The 15,120-nt window shown below is 29.1% G+C and overlaps 1 non-coding gene across 1 annotated transcript; it reads left to right on the top strand.

The window, feature by feature from the left end:
- Positions 1-14,604: 14,604 nt before the first annotated feature.
- On the top strand, positions 14,605-14,711 carry LOC114579778. Its single transcript, XR_003700955.1, has one exon. It is a non-coding gene; the product is annotated as a small nucleolar RNA R71 (small nucleolar RNA).
- Positions 14,712-15,120: the final 409 nt, after the last annotated feature.

Here is a 15,120-nt window from a genome sequence, read left to right as displayed (position 1 = left end):
TCATATGCTTCAAACATGTACTATCCATGTTTTAATGCTCTCACGAGGTCTTGTATGAGAGCATTTATGTAAAATAATAAGCATTAATCTTAGGAACCAAAATAATTTTTGGTTCTCCTCTAGCAAAATTAATCTAGATACATATTTGATATGCTTTATTTTATGCATCTTTGATCTTCACTTTTGATATGATTTATTATGAATAGTGCAAGTGTGAGATATATGGCTAATCATTCCACAAGAAAAATATTTGACTCGAAAAAATGGATTTATCAATCTACGTGAGTAAAACTATCTTTTCTTATGTTTTAAAATGTTTGGCTTCTTATCAAGATTAAAAAATTATTCAGGTGTGGGTGGAATCCTATTTTCCTCAAGTGCTTTCAATTCATCTTTAAAAAAAAATTAGTACTTTCTAAAACAGCATTATCAACTTTGAAATAATGCTCTCTACTATTAGATTCATCCATAAATATTTTAAAATAATTTTTATGTTCAGTGTGGGATAATTTTAATAGTTCATGTTATTTTTTCAAATCATCAAACTCATCCAATAGTTTCATATGATTGATATCATTCAGTGTGTGATCTTTCCTAAGAATTTCATGATATTTTTGTAATTCTAGAAATTCTATGTTTAACCTAGCATGCATCTTTTTGAGTTTTCTATAGGCTGTATGAATTTTCTTAGAAAAATCAAATAACTCTTCATAGGTTTAGTCACATACCTCTTCTTGATCTAACTGATCAAGCTTGTCATCCATCAAACATAGGTTGGTGACTTCCTCCTCTACTTCTATTTTTTAAAGAATCTGAAGCTTAGTCTGCCCAAATTGCTCTCTTCAATCTCTTCATTATATGTTGGCTTACATTCATCGCAAATTACATCATTATATGGCTTAACATTTTTGAAAAACTTACCTTTATTACACTACTAACATTTCCTTTGCTTCCATTTTAAAAAACTCCTAAATTACCTTGTCATCAAGGCAATGTCATCTTCATCCTCAAGCTGAGATTGATCACTCTTCAAGTCATCCACTTTCATAGTTAACTTCTTCTCCTTTCGCTTCTCAACTATATCAATCTATCTTTGAATCAATCTTTGATCATAAGCAATTAGTGATCCAAGAAGATTGTCAATAGAATAAGCATTTAAGTCTTTTGAATATATTATAGAAATTATCTCTGCATCATAAGAAGTAGGTAAACAATGAAGAATTTTATTTACTCTCTCATAATTCATTAGTTACTTACCTAAATCATGCAATAAAGTGACTATTTATGTGAAATGTGTATATAAGTATGTGATTGATTCATTTGGCTTCATATGAAACAATTCATAATCATGTAGAAAAATCTTTAATCTAGAATGTTTCACTTTGTTAGTCCTTTCATACGTGATATAAAGTTTATCCCAAATTTCTTTTTCAATTTTGTAGGTAGACACAAGCATATAGTCTTCATATTTAAGTGCAAAAAAAAACTTTTTAAATATTTAGCATCTAACTACACTAAGTCTTTTTTTTCTATAATCCAGTCAGTAAATGGTGCTTTAGTTTTAATGCCATCTAGTTGTCTAGTTGGCCTAGTGTATCCTTCCTGTACTAAAATTTACATGTGATAATCAAGCGATTGAATAAAAGTAGACATACATGTTTTCCAATAATCAAAAGGGATGTTATCAAACAATGGGGTCTAGTGATTGAATACCCTTCAGGTGTGTTACCATTTCCAAAAGTAGACATGATCATTTTCAAAAAGTTATCTAAACCTTAATTTTTAAAAGTTGGCTCTAATACCACTTGAAAGTCTATATAGGTTGTTAGACCTAAAATAATTATTCCAAGGCTAAATTGGTAATTTAAAAAACTTTTTGATATATTAAAAATTTGTTCTTATAATTTTAAGAACAATAAAAGTTTTATCAAACTAAACTTTTCAACCACAAAAATAAAAATACAAAAATAAAAAATGCAATAAATAAATATAAAAGAACACAGAAATTTATAGTGGTTTGGTCCAACTAGACCTACATCCACTCTCTAAAGAATCCCTCTTCAAGTATTGCACTATTACCAAAGTGGCTCTTCTTTTGCTCACATAGCAAGGTAGATAATCCTTTATAATTAACCTCTCTTCCACCAATCCTCGATGCAGCAGAGTACTATCATCCTTTCACACCCTCCTGGTGTTAACAGAGAACCGTCATCCTTTCATACCTTCCTAATGTCGGCAGAGAACTGAATCTTCTTTAAATATCTTCTCTCAAGCTACTTCAAATAAGTAAGGAAGATATTTGACACACTTAAAAAGAGATACTCACCTTTGAGATCCACTTGCAAGATCTCTTTCCACACTCTCAAAACACTCTTCCAAAGAACTCTTACACTTTCTCTCAAAGAAAATATGAAGAATCATATATTCCAGTTAGTTTGTTAAGACCTTATATATGAATGACACAAAAAATCATCCAAATTACTAAAAATTTCAATTTTATTATCAATAATCGCACAGTACGATTGCACATCATCTATATGATTAGTTCAAAATTTGGTCGTATGATCCTGTAAGAACCAATTTCATACTCTAATTTGCTTATGTATGAACTAACATCATACAATACGATTAGTTCAAAATTAAATAGATTCATCTGGTATGATTCAATATGAGGTAATTTTATACTCTAGATAACATATTATATGAACCCCATATCGTACAATATGATCAGTTTTAATTAAACTACATTTCATTAGGTACAAAAATAGATTAGTCCATTTCATACTCTAAAAGTCATATTTATGAATCTAAGGTTGTACAGTACAAACATATCAAAAAATTTACCTATTCATGTGGACAAAAAGATACTACCAATTTCATACTCTAGATGTCATCTGTATAAACCTAAGATTGTATAGTATGAAAAGTTTAGAAAAATTTTGAGTTCGTTTGGGATGAACTGGTACGTAGCCATTTTCGTACTCTAGATGTCATCTGTATAAAGGTAACTTCATACAGTACGAATAGGACTTAAAAAATTACTATACGTTATTCGATTAATGAAGGCCTTCTAATGACTCGATTAGGAAAGTTAAGGTATTAGATTTTACTTATGTTAAGAAAGGTCGAGGTAGACCTAAAATGATATTTCTTTATTAGATTTAAATAAGAATTTGACTTTTAACCAAACACATAGGCAAAAACGTATTCATGTAGCTAACCTCATATAGGGGGACAAAGGCTTGATGTTGTTGTTGTATTCGTTTAACTCCTTTCTAGTGGAACACTCAGGTCAAATTGTCCTGTATTATCCAAAATTGTACAATATGATTTGTTTAAAAAATTACAAATATTTACACTCCCTGGTGTGTGTGTGCACGGTTACCCAAATAGAATCACACTCTCTCATACTTTAAAAAAAATAAAAAGTGCAGACTTCAAATACAATAAACCCTAATCTAATCTGTCTTGAAGTCTTTAGTAGTCTGGAGTATGATTTCCCTAAAATATTAGTACACACAAATAATAAAAGCAATATTTCCAATATATGTTAGGAGAGCGAGTGTGAAATAATATTTTGGAATGATCAAAAACACAAATGATATAAAAACATAGTTGTGAAAACTATGTTGCAATAGTAAATGTTAATAACTTTATGTTGCCCAGTGTCCTTGAGTATTCGGGTGCATCGGTTAACATAATGACTCTTAGAACTCTTGTCTATTTATAGGTGGAAAGCTCATAAAGTCAGCTTTAATAAAATGATGTTGTAAGGATTCAATGAAAAGGGAAAGAAGGCTTTGGGTTTTGTAATTGATGGTGGTTATGGATTAACCTATGGAATTATGAAATGATTTAGAGCTCTATCAATCCCTAACAAGGCTTAAATTTTCTTTGATATAAAATTATAATAACCTCACTTAATAGATGTAAGTATTGGTACCAAATCAAATTATATAGTGATAGAGTGGAGTATCGAACCCATGAGGAAAATATTCTCAATTGCAAATACTAGTAATGTCTACTAAAATTACAATAATTATTCTACTTGATAAAAATAGATATTGTGGAAATTCAATAGCATAAATAAAATTAGATTAAGATAATAAATATACTATATTGATATAATGTTTTGGATTGATGGTTATAAATAACATATTTTTCCCATTAATTCCCTTTTAATTGTGATTCTATTCAGAGTATATGCATTTCTAGATCTTTATCAAGCTTATACGAACAAATAATGTCTATCAACTTCCAACATTTATAACATCCCCTTAAAAATTTAATACATTTCATACCTTATTCCTACGTATGATGCATATTAATTAAATATTCTTGGTTAGTCCTGCTTCCCTTCGTTGAGGCCACACATTACACATAATTTTAACAATACATATGGCCACTATATGCATTAAATAAAATCTAGTAATATTAAAAATATCTTTTTAATCATTTAAGGAATAAGTGAACGCATTAGTACTATATATGATATTTATTTCATCAATCCAAAACTAGAGAATTTAGCTAGATATGGAGCATAAATGAAGAAAAATCATTTCTATTAATAGCATAATAGAAAGAATATACAAGAGATAGATATCACTATAATGTTTTAATGGATCTCCTACACTCTCCTTCTCTTTACTAGTAGATTTGCTTCCACCAATACAAGCCAAACACTAATGATGGTATCAAGCACTTCTCCAAATTATTTTAATTATCACCCTAAGGAAAATTTAGAGATGCACTCTGAATTATACTAATATTATCTAAGTGACTGAACTATCCTACAATATAAAATAATGGCTATTTATAAGAAAATACAAAGTAAGCATCTGTCACTGGGGTGCTAGAAAGATCGATGTCGTTGCACCCAATAAATGAACTAAGGCCATTGTGCTACTTTTCTTGTTCCATCATAACGCTTGCTAATTTGAATCAATTACTTAGTTAAATTCACATCATTTCACTGATAGTTCATTTTTGTGGGACGTTATAATTTCTACACTATAGTGCTGGTGACTTTTGAACAATGCAATGCTAAAAGAGCAATTTGGGCTCCAAGGCGTTATAGTGTGATGTTGTGTCACTATCTAACAGAGAACATGGTGTTGTCCAACATAGAAGTTTGCATGGAAATTTTGATACTTTAACACTCCGAAAATGTCTTTGATGGTGTTGTAGAGTTGTTTATTCTGACGGCGCGACGTTATATGAAACTTAGAAGTTTATGCCTTTTCTATATTTTTCCTGCATAATATAACTAAAATAACATATTTTCACTGAAAATATAACACATAAAATAACACATTATTTACATTTATAAAATATTCCCCAACTTAAACTCTTTCTTCTCCTCAAGAAAACAAATATATTATAATTATAATTAAATGATTAACCAAAATAATAATTAACAATTTAAAAATTACAAAAATTATTGGATAATACATCACGGTCTACAAGTAGTAAAAATTAACAGGATTATAATTTTAGTTTAGAAAAAATACTAATAATTACATTAATTAGTCATCCTTATTACTTTTTAATTTGAATTTATAGGTAATAGATTTAATTATTAATTTTTGAATTTTAAAGTGAATAATGTAGCTTAATGATTATATATGTTTGTTTTTAAAATTTAAGCTTCATTAGTTCACAATCATTTCTATTGGTTTTCTTATTTTATCTTTTATGAATTTAAGCATAATATTGAAATCAGATTCTAAGTTTTTAACTTAAACTAATTTTTGAATGCCCTCATCTTTTTTTTCTTTTTCTTCTATTTCCTTCTTTTTTTCTTTTAAGAACTAATTTCACACGTCTTTTTCTCTTTAATTTAAGGAGTATATAGTTAATGATTTTGAATATCAATTTTTTCTTTGAACCCTTTTTATAATCTTAACTTTTTTAATTTTCAAGCTCAGAAAGAGGTCTTTTGAAAGAAAAAAGCTACTGCTAAGCACTTGGTTGAAGGTGATAACAATACTAAATATTTCGATGCATTGGTTAAGAGGGAAAGGGTTTAAAATAGTATCAATAAAATTTAAAGGGAGGATGGTTCTATTACTGAGAATACTGTGGAGATTGCAAATTTAGCTGTTCAACATTTTCAAACCCGTTTCAATAAAGTTTTTAATCCAGCTCAGATTATGGATCATTCTTTTATTCCCAAACTTATATCCCAAGAGGAGAATGACACTATTTCTAGGACGTCTTCTCTTTAGGAGGTTAAATAGATAATGTTAGGCATGAATAGTGATTCTGTGGCTGGGCCTGATGCGTTCATCACTCTTTTCATTCAAAAATCTTGGCACATTATTAATAATGATATTTTTGTTGCCACTTTGGATTTCTTTGCTAGTAACCCTCTTCCTAAGTTCTTTACTTCTACTTCTATTGTGCTTATTCCCAAGAATAACTATGTTAACACTTGAAATGATTTTAGACCTATCAGTCTTTGTACATTTTAAAAAAAATTAATTTCTAAAATCATTATGAATCATCTTACTTCTATTTTACCTATAATTATTTCTCCTTCTCATATGGGTTTGGTGAAAGGTATGACCATTACGGATAATATTTTGTTGGCTCAAGAATTCTGTCAAGACTTTAGATTTTTTTGCTTTAATTCTATCTTTATTAAGCATATTAAAGATGTCTATTTCTCTATAATTATTAATGGTTCTAATAATGGTTTTTTAAAATATTCATATGGCTTAAGGTAATTTGATCCTATTTATCCTACTCGTTTTATTATTGTTGTTGAATTTCTGTCTAGGGGTCTTACCAATTTGTTTGATAATAATCATGGTCTTTATTTTAGAACGTTAGGAGGCTTTCCCATATCTCATTTGTGCTTTACGGATGACTTTATTATTTTTACTAATGCGGAAATTAATAAAATTCATAAACTTATGGATTTTTTTATCAATTTTAGATGGTTAGTAGCTTATCCTTTAGTAAAAATAAAGTTGTTTTATTCCTTCTAAGAGGATTTTTAATTATTGTATTTTAGCTATTAAAGATTTATCTGGTTTTACCCATGCTCTCTTTCCCATCAAATATCTTTGTGTCCCTCTTTTTAATGGTAGGAGGAAAACTGTTTTGTTTGATGATCTTATTGTTTCTATCCAAAATAAGCTTTCTAATGTGATTCCTGATTGCATTCTTCATCATATTTTAAACTTTCCTTTCGATACTTCTTCTAAGGATATTATCATTTGTGATTTATCCAAAGATGGTGGTTTTCACTTAAAAAGTGCTTGGCATACTTTAGAGTTAAAAGAAATATTGATAATATTTTCACTTATATTTGGCCTAAGAGCATTCCTTCAGCTATTTCTATCTTTATTTGAAGAATCTTGAATAGATTTATTTCCATGGATGATAATCTCACCAAAAAAGGTTTTATTTTAGCTTCCAAGTGTCAATTTTGTTACCATATGGAGAATATGCATCATGTTTTTATCTTTGGTCCTATTGTTGTTAGAACTTGGGTCTATTTTGATGATTTATTTTAGTTAAATTGCTTTAATGCCCATCTTTCACTTAAATCTATGCTCAAGTTTTGGTTTATTAATTCTAAAGGTCACGTCCATAATTTTATTCCTTCTCCCATTATTTGTTTTCTTTGGTTGGAAAGAATTAATTCTCTTTTTAATGATGTGAGGATGAACCATCATAATGTTATTCTGAAGGTGAAGGATAAGGTTTTATCTCTTGTGGCTATTAAACTGCTTTCTTTAAAGGATTTTTAAGAACTAATATTTAGTTTGGACTGCTTTAGGGCTTAACTTGGTGGGTGATCCTTCTACTTTCTAGGCTAATATTATTTACTGGACCAAACCCCCCATTAATTTCTTGAAATTGAATGTGGATGGTGCTAGTAGTAACTTTTTTTGTGGGATGTGGTGGTGTTATCAGGGATAGTAATTGCTGCCTTATTGTAGCTTTCGCTGGACCTATTCATAATGGCAACTACTTTACTTCTATCACTATGGCCATTCTTTATGGTATTTAGTTATGCATCTCTCTTAACTTAACTAACTTATTTATTGAAGTGAACTCTGATTATGATCTCCAACACTTTCAAGCTGATGGAGATATGTGTTGTATCCCAAATCTTTTCTATCATGTTAGGGAAATTAAAAAGCTACTGTTGTTTTTGAATTTCTCATTTCAACATCTTTTCAAGGAAGGTAATGCTTGTGCTTCTTGGCTTGCTAATTGGGCATGTAGTCTTGACTATTTTTCTAAAGTTATTTGGTCCTCCATTCCGGTGGCTCTTTGTGGTATGCTTATACTTGAGGCATATGGTATCCCCTATGTTAGATCTTAAGAGTTTTTCTTTTTGTGTGATGTTCTAGGTTTTTTATCTTTCTTTGGCTTTTAGGTTATTGGGTTGTGTTTCAGACTCTTTGTTCTGGTTGACTCCTTAGTTTCACCTATTGGCAAATTATGGTGTTCCTATTTTTTCTTTTATTATATGGTTTCTTCTTTATGGTGGTTGGGTAATCAGTGGGGTTGAGGATCTGTATCCTATCGGATTAGCCTTCTGGCTGTGCTTTCATGTTATTTTCTGGAGGGGATCTTCATTTAGTTTGGATGGTTTCCTTGTCTGTTAGTTTTATGCATTCACCTAATTTCTACATCCCTTGTTGGGGTTACTCGTGTCATATAAATTTTGTTCTTTTGTTCTGGTATTACTTTGTTCTGCTATTAGTTAATTGCTGCTAGCATATATCTGTATCTTCCATTTTAGTTGATGTATTGGTTGATTTAGACTTGAGCTGTGATTTCACATGTTATATTGCTGATGGTTTTTCCCATTGTTGCTCTCCGACCTTTATATTTCAATTTGCTGGGGGTACCTATGAGAATTTGATCTGGGCTTTGGGGTTGTGTTGGTGCTATTTTCTGTTTGGTTGTTGGCTGTAGGTGGTTGGCTGCCCCTTGGATTTTGGATTCGCTTATATTTTATAGGTTTTGGATGATTGGAGTCGGTAGGACTGTTGACATTCTAGAGATATCTTATTATTGTTTTGGGGGATTTAAGCTTTGTTGTATGGGTTCTTTAAAGGTGTTTTTGGGTAATCCTGAAGGTAGGATTGAGTGGCTTGTGGATTTTCCTAATGAGGCTTCTTGTGCTAATTTTACTCTGAGCTCTTTAAGTCTTTATCCCCTCTTTAGCTTAAAGTGGTGCAGATTTTGCTATTTCTCCATTTTTGGTAGTTTATAATTAGACTACTTATATTGGTTAACCTATAATTTTTGGTGGTTCAGCTTGTCTTTTGCAGTAGCTTTACTTTGCAAGTGGAGTTTCTTTTGGCTGACTTCATGCTTTTTTGTAGAAAGATTGGGCCTTATTTCATTACTTTTTTACTTTCTTTTTTGGATGCTTCTCTATAGCATCGTTAGAATGTTACTAGGGTGCCCTGTATTTTTATTTAATGGAGATAATTGGCTCGTAGGTTTTCTTTTGCTTTGTTTTGTAGCTCGTAAGAGCATTAGTGAGTTGATGGTCTCCTGTAAGGATTTTGTAATTGTTTGTAATTATTAACGTGTAGGCCCCTCTATGGGTTTTAACCAAAAATAAAATGTAGCATTTAATAAGATTACCAATTCCAAATTCATATTGATTATGATTTCATATTTTAATCTACTCATATTGAATCTTTAATTATAATTATTCATTTTTATTTCAAAATTTAATAAATAAAGCAATAATTTATAATTTCAAATTAAAATAATAACTTAAATGACCTGAGTTGAATAATTATTAGTTTCTTTTCTACTCTATGAAGTATAAATAGTATTCATTTGAACTATGATATAGGATTTTATTATTATCTTAATTTACATAATTTTTTAATTATCATTTTTACTAAGGTTAATTAAATAATCAGAATTCAAAAGCAATTATAATAAACATGAGGGAATTTCAACGAAATGTAAATAAAGGAAGCACAAACAATAGTTAACACTTTACATGCTTTCATATGAATGATAACATGAATATAAAACATGTGTTAATGTAACATTTATAACAAAACACATGTTACAAGATAACTAGTGCACTAAGCACCATGCTTAGCAAAACAAGTGGGTTGCTTCCCATAAATGCTAAGTTTTAAGTCTTCAGCCAGACTATCCAATTTTTTTTTTCATGATAAAGAAATTTAGCTATATTTTGCTTTCGATCAATATCCCCATCTACATAAGTTTTTAGTATGTGACCATTCACTTTAAAAGTGTTCAGACTTTTCTTATCCTTAATTTCCCTAGTTCCATAAAGAAATATTTTTACCATAGTGAATGGTCCAGATCGTCTAGATTTTAATTTTTTAGGGAATAACTTATGTTTGGAATTAAATAGCAAAACTTCTTGTCCATGAATGAATTCTTTCCTATGAAGCTTTTTTTTCATGCCGATTTTTAACCTTTTCTTTATAAATCCTTGCATTTTCATAAGCTTCGTTTCTAATCTCTTCAAGTTCACTCGACTGCACTAATCTTTTTTCATTTTCCATTATAACATTACAATTCAATTCTTTAAATGCCTGAAAATCCTTGTGTTCTAATTCCACAGAAAGGTGGCAAGCCTTAACCATAAATCAATTTATAAGGAGTCATACCAATAAGAGTTTTATAAGCAGTTCTCTAAGCCCATAATGCATCATCTAACTTAATCGCCCAATCTTTTTTATTTGAATTGACCATTTTATAGAATTCTTTTAATTCCCCTATTACTAATCTTAGTCTTACCAGTAGTTTAAAGAAGATAATCGGTTTTTATTCTATGATAAACTTCATATTTCTTTAAAATTGTTTCTATTTTTATTACAAAAAATTTTTCCTCGATCACTGATTAAAACTCTAGGCATTCCAAATCTTGAGAAAATATTTTCCTTTAAAAACTTTATCATCATTTGAGCATTAGTTTTAGAAATTTCCACAGCTTCAATCTACTTTAAACTATAGTCCACAATAATAAGAATATATTGGTTTCAACAGGATGCCACAAAAGGTCCCATAAAATCTAATCCCCAAATATCAAATATTTATATTTCTAGAACATAATTCAAAGGCATTTCATTTTCTTTTATAATATTCCCTATTCTTTAAAATGGAACTCATTTCTTAATATATTCATTTATAGCCTTAAATAAAGTAGGCTAAAAGAATCCTGCTCGAAGGATTTAAGAATAAGCTCTAAATACTCCAATATGTCCTCCATAATACAAATCATGACACTCTTTAATGATTGATTATATTTCTTCTTTAGGGACACATCTTCTCATAATTTGATCATTGCAATACTTAATAAGTAAGCTTCATCCCCAAAGAAAAATTTTGAATCATGCAATTTTTTTTTTTTTTTTACTTGGAGTTAAATCATAAGGAAGTATACCACTAAAAATAAAATTAATAACGTTTACATACCAAGATAAATTGTTTGCAGGAAGTGAATATAACTATTTATCAGGAAAATTTTCATTAATCTGGTCCTCATTTAATGTATATTTGTTAATATAAAGTATAGAAAGATTATAAACAATTTAATTTTTAGTGCCCTTTCTATCAAAAATTTCAACATCAAATTATTGTAATAGACTAATTTATCTTACCAATCTGGGTTTAATGTCTTTTTTTGTCATAATATATTTGATAGCAGCATGATCACTCTAAAAAATTACCTTAATGTAGATAAAATATGATCTAAATTTATTAAAAGTGAACATAACAGCTTATAGTTCTTTTTAAATTGTTGTATAGTTACATTGAGGAGAATTCAAAGTTTTGATATCATAAAAAATAGCATGAAATTTTTAATCTTACTTTTGTCCTAAAACATCACCCACAGTAATATCATTAGCATCACATATTAATATCAAAGGTAAGGATCCATCAAGAGCAATAATCACTGGAGCAGTAATTAAATGTAGTTTTATCGCTTTAAAAGCTTCAAGACAAGAAGAATTAAATATAAAAGGAACAACCTTCTCTAACAGTTAACATAAAGGTTTAAAAATTGTATAGAGGTCTTTAATAAATTTTCTATAAAGTCCTACATGACCTAAAAACTTCTAAAGCCTTTAATTGAATTAGGAGGGGATAATTTTTCTATTACATGAATCTTTACAATATTTACTTTCAATCCCTTGTTAGAAACTTTATGCCCTAAGATAATGCCCTCAATTACAATAATTTGACACTTCATCTAATTTAACAATAGATTTATTTCTATACATCATTTCAAAATAGTAGTCAAATGCTTTAGACAAGAATTAAATATAGTACCAAATACTAAGAAATCATCAATAAAAATTTTAATACCCTGCTCAATTAAGTTTAAAAAAATAGGCAACATGCATTTTTAAAAAGTAGTAGGAGATATGCACAGACCAAATGGCATTCTTCTAAAAGCAAAAGTTCCATAAGGACTTGTGAAAAAAATTTTATCGTGATCTTCACGAGCAATAGGAATTTGATGATATACTAAGTTTCCATCCATAAAATAATAAAATAAAAGCCCTGCCAACCTATCTAGCATCTAATCCATAAAAGGCAAAGGAAAATGATCTTTTCTAGTGGGTTTATTTAAATTTCTATAACCTATGCAAATCCTCTATCCTAAAATAGTTCTAGTGGGTATAAGATTATTGTGTTCATTTGTTATAGCACTTAATCCTCCTTTTTTAGGAACACAATGAATAGAAATAACCCGAGAACTATCTAAAATAGATAAATAATCCTAACTTCTATCCATTTATGAATCTATTTTTTAATAACAACTTTTATAGAAGGGATAAGTCTTCTTTGAGGGTTGGCTTAGGCTATTAAATTAGTTTCCATTAAAATTCTTTGAATGCAAATTAAAGGACTAATCCCCTTAAAGTTAGCAATTGTCCACCTAAAACACTTTTAAAATTACTCAACACCTTAATAACCTCACTTTTTGATGTGATTTTATTTTTGTTGAAATAAATACAAGGAGAGTGTAGTTTTTACCCAAAAAAGCATACCTGAGATGACAAGGTAAAGCCTTAAGTTCTAAAGTAGGGGCTATCTCACTGGACAGTTTTAACGTATTCTTGAAAGAGTATGTTGCCAAATTTTTATTGGATAGGTTTTCATTCCTCGGGATAAATTCTCTTATTATTTCTATTTTCTTCCACTTCTTACTCTTCTAAAAATTCCCCTTTTAACAACACTTCCTTAAGATCCTCAATTACCGTATCTTCTAAATCATCCCTAAAATAATCTTCATTCTTCTCTTCTCTTGATAAAATTTTACATTTTTAAGTACATCAAATTTTACTTCCTAATCTTGAACCATCATAGTTAATTCACCATTTTACACATCAAACATTGCTTTTCTAGTGGCTAAAAACTATCTTCCCTAAATGAGCTATATTTCAATTTCTTCTTCCACACATAAAATAAGAAAATCAATAGGAAAGATGAATTTATCAACTTTAATCAACACATATTCTATTACTCCTCTAGGGTAAGTGAAAGATCTATCAACTAGCTAAAGAGTAATAGAAGTAGGTTGAACCTTTTCAATATCTACTCTTTTAAAAATAGAAGTGGAATAAGGTTAATACTTGATCCCGAATCACATAAAATCCTGCAAAAGAATTTATCTCCAATAGTTAAAGGAATGAAAAAATACATTGGGTCTTTATTTAGGAAGTTACTTTTGGATTGTAGCACTACACTCATTAGTTAATCCTATGGTTTTAAATTCCCCTAGCTTCTTATTCTTGTTCAAAATATCCATCAAGGATTTTGCATAAGTGGGCATCTGTTCTATAGCTTATGAGATGGGTATATTAATAGTTAGTTTTTTAAAAACTTCTAAAAATTTTAAGAACTACTTATCAAGATTTTTTTCATCAATCTCTGAGGGAAAGGTGGTGGTGGTCTCTCTTCAACTCTCCTAATTACTCATTTAGGTTATTTTATAATTTTAACTTGTTCTGTTAAAAATTTACATTTTTCATGCTCAATTTTACCATCATCCTTTTTGTGAAATCTTAATCTTTGTAAGGATCTCCCTAATCTTACCCACTTTAAGTTGGATATTATGACATTATTCATCACTTTTTTGGTAATTAATCAGCCTAGCAAGTTGTCGTATACGATCCTCTATTTTTTTAAGAGTAAAAGAATAATTTTTTATTGGAATCCTAATTGTATAATAAAGCTTTCTAAGGGTGTTTTCACATTCCTTTCCTAATAAATTTGTACAAAATATGAAGGATAACACTACGGTGCCACATTTCTTCAATTGATGTTGAAGTTGTCATATCCATTTTCCTTATTTTTAATCTTCAAGTTGTATAAAGTTTTAGAAGTTACAACAACTTGTGTAGTCAAAATTGATAAAGTATCTGATTTATAAATTTTAGCTACTTTTTTAGTATTTACCCTATTAACAGGCTATTAGAAATTATTAGTACTCACTTCCTCTATTAATTTATAAGCTTCCTAAAATGGCTTATACATTAATGATCCTTTAGCTGCAACATCAATTATGGCTCTAAGAGATCCTACTAAATATTATAAAATGTTTGAATAATCAATAAATCTGGTAATGCATGATGTGGGTATTTTCTAAGCATTTCTTTAAATCTTTTCCAACTCTTATAAATGGATTCTTCTTCAAATTGAGTAAAAGAAGCTATGTCATTTCTAAGTTTTATAGTGCTTTAAGGTGAAAAATAGTTAGAAGAAACTTATGATCTAATTCATTTCAAATGGTTATAGAAACCAGGGATAAAGAATTCAACTATATTTTAGCATTACCTCTTAGAGGAAAAAGAAACAATTTAAGTCTAATAAAATCATCACTAACACCATTGTACCTAAAGGTTGTAGAAATTTCTAAAAGTAGCTAAATGCAAATTGGTATCTTCTATAGGAGTTCCCCAAAATTGAGAGTTTTGAACCATTTGAATGATAGTTGGTTTTAATTCAAAATTCTTAGCAGGGATTGGAGGTATATTTATACTCTAAAAAATTCTTTCTACTAAAGTGCATAATCCTTAAAAGGTTTAGAAATATTTTACTCTAACTTAGGTTCAACCATTTTCAAGATCTTTTTTGTTT

The sequence above is a fragment of the Dendrobium catenatum genome, unplaced genomic scaffold (genome assembly GCF_001605985.2).
Source record: "Dendrobium catenatum unplaced genomic scaffold, ASM160598v2 fragScaff_scaffold_628, whole genome shotgun sequence".
Lineage (NCBI taxonomy): Eukaryota > Viridiplantae > Streptophyta > Magnoliopsida > Asparagales > Orchidaceae > Dendrobium > Dendrobium catenatum.
This window is presented reverse-complemented; position numbering and strand designations above follow the sequence as displayed.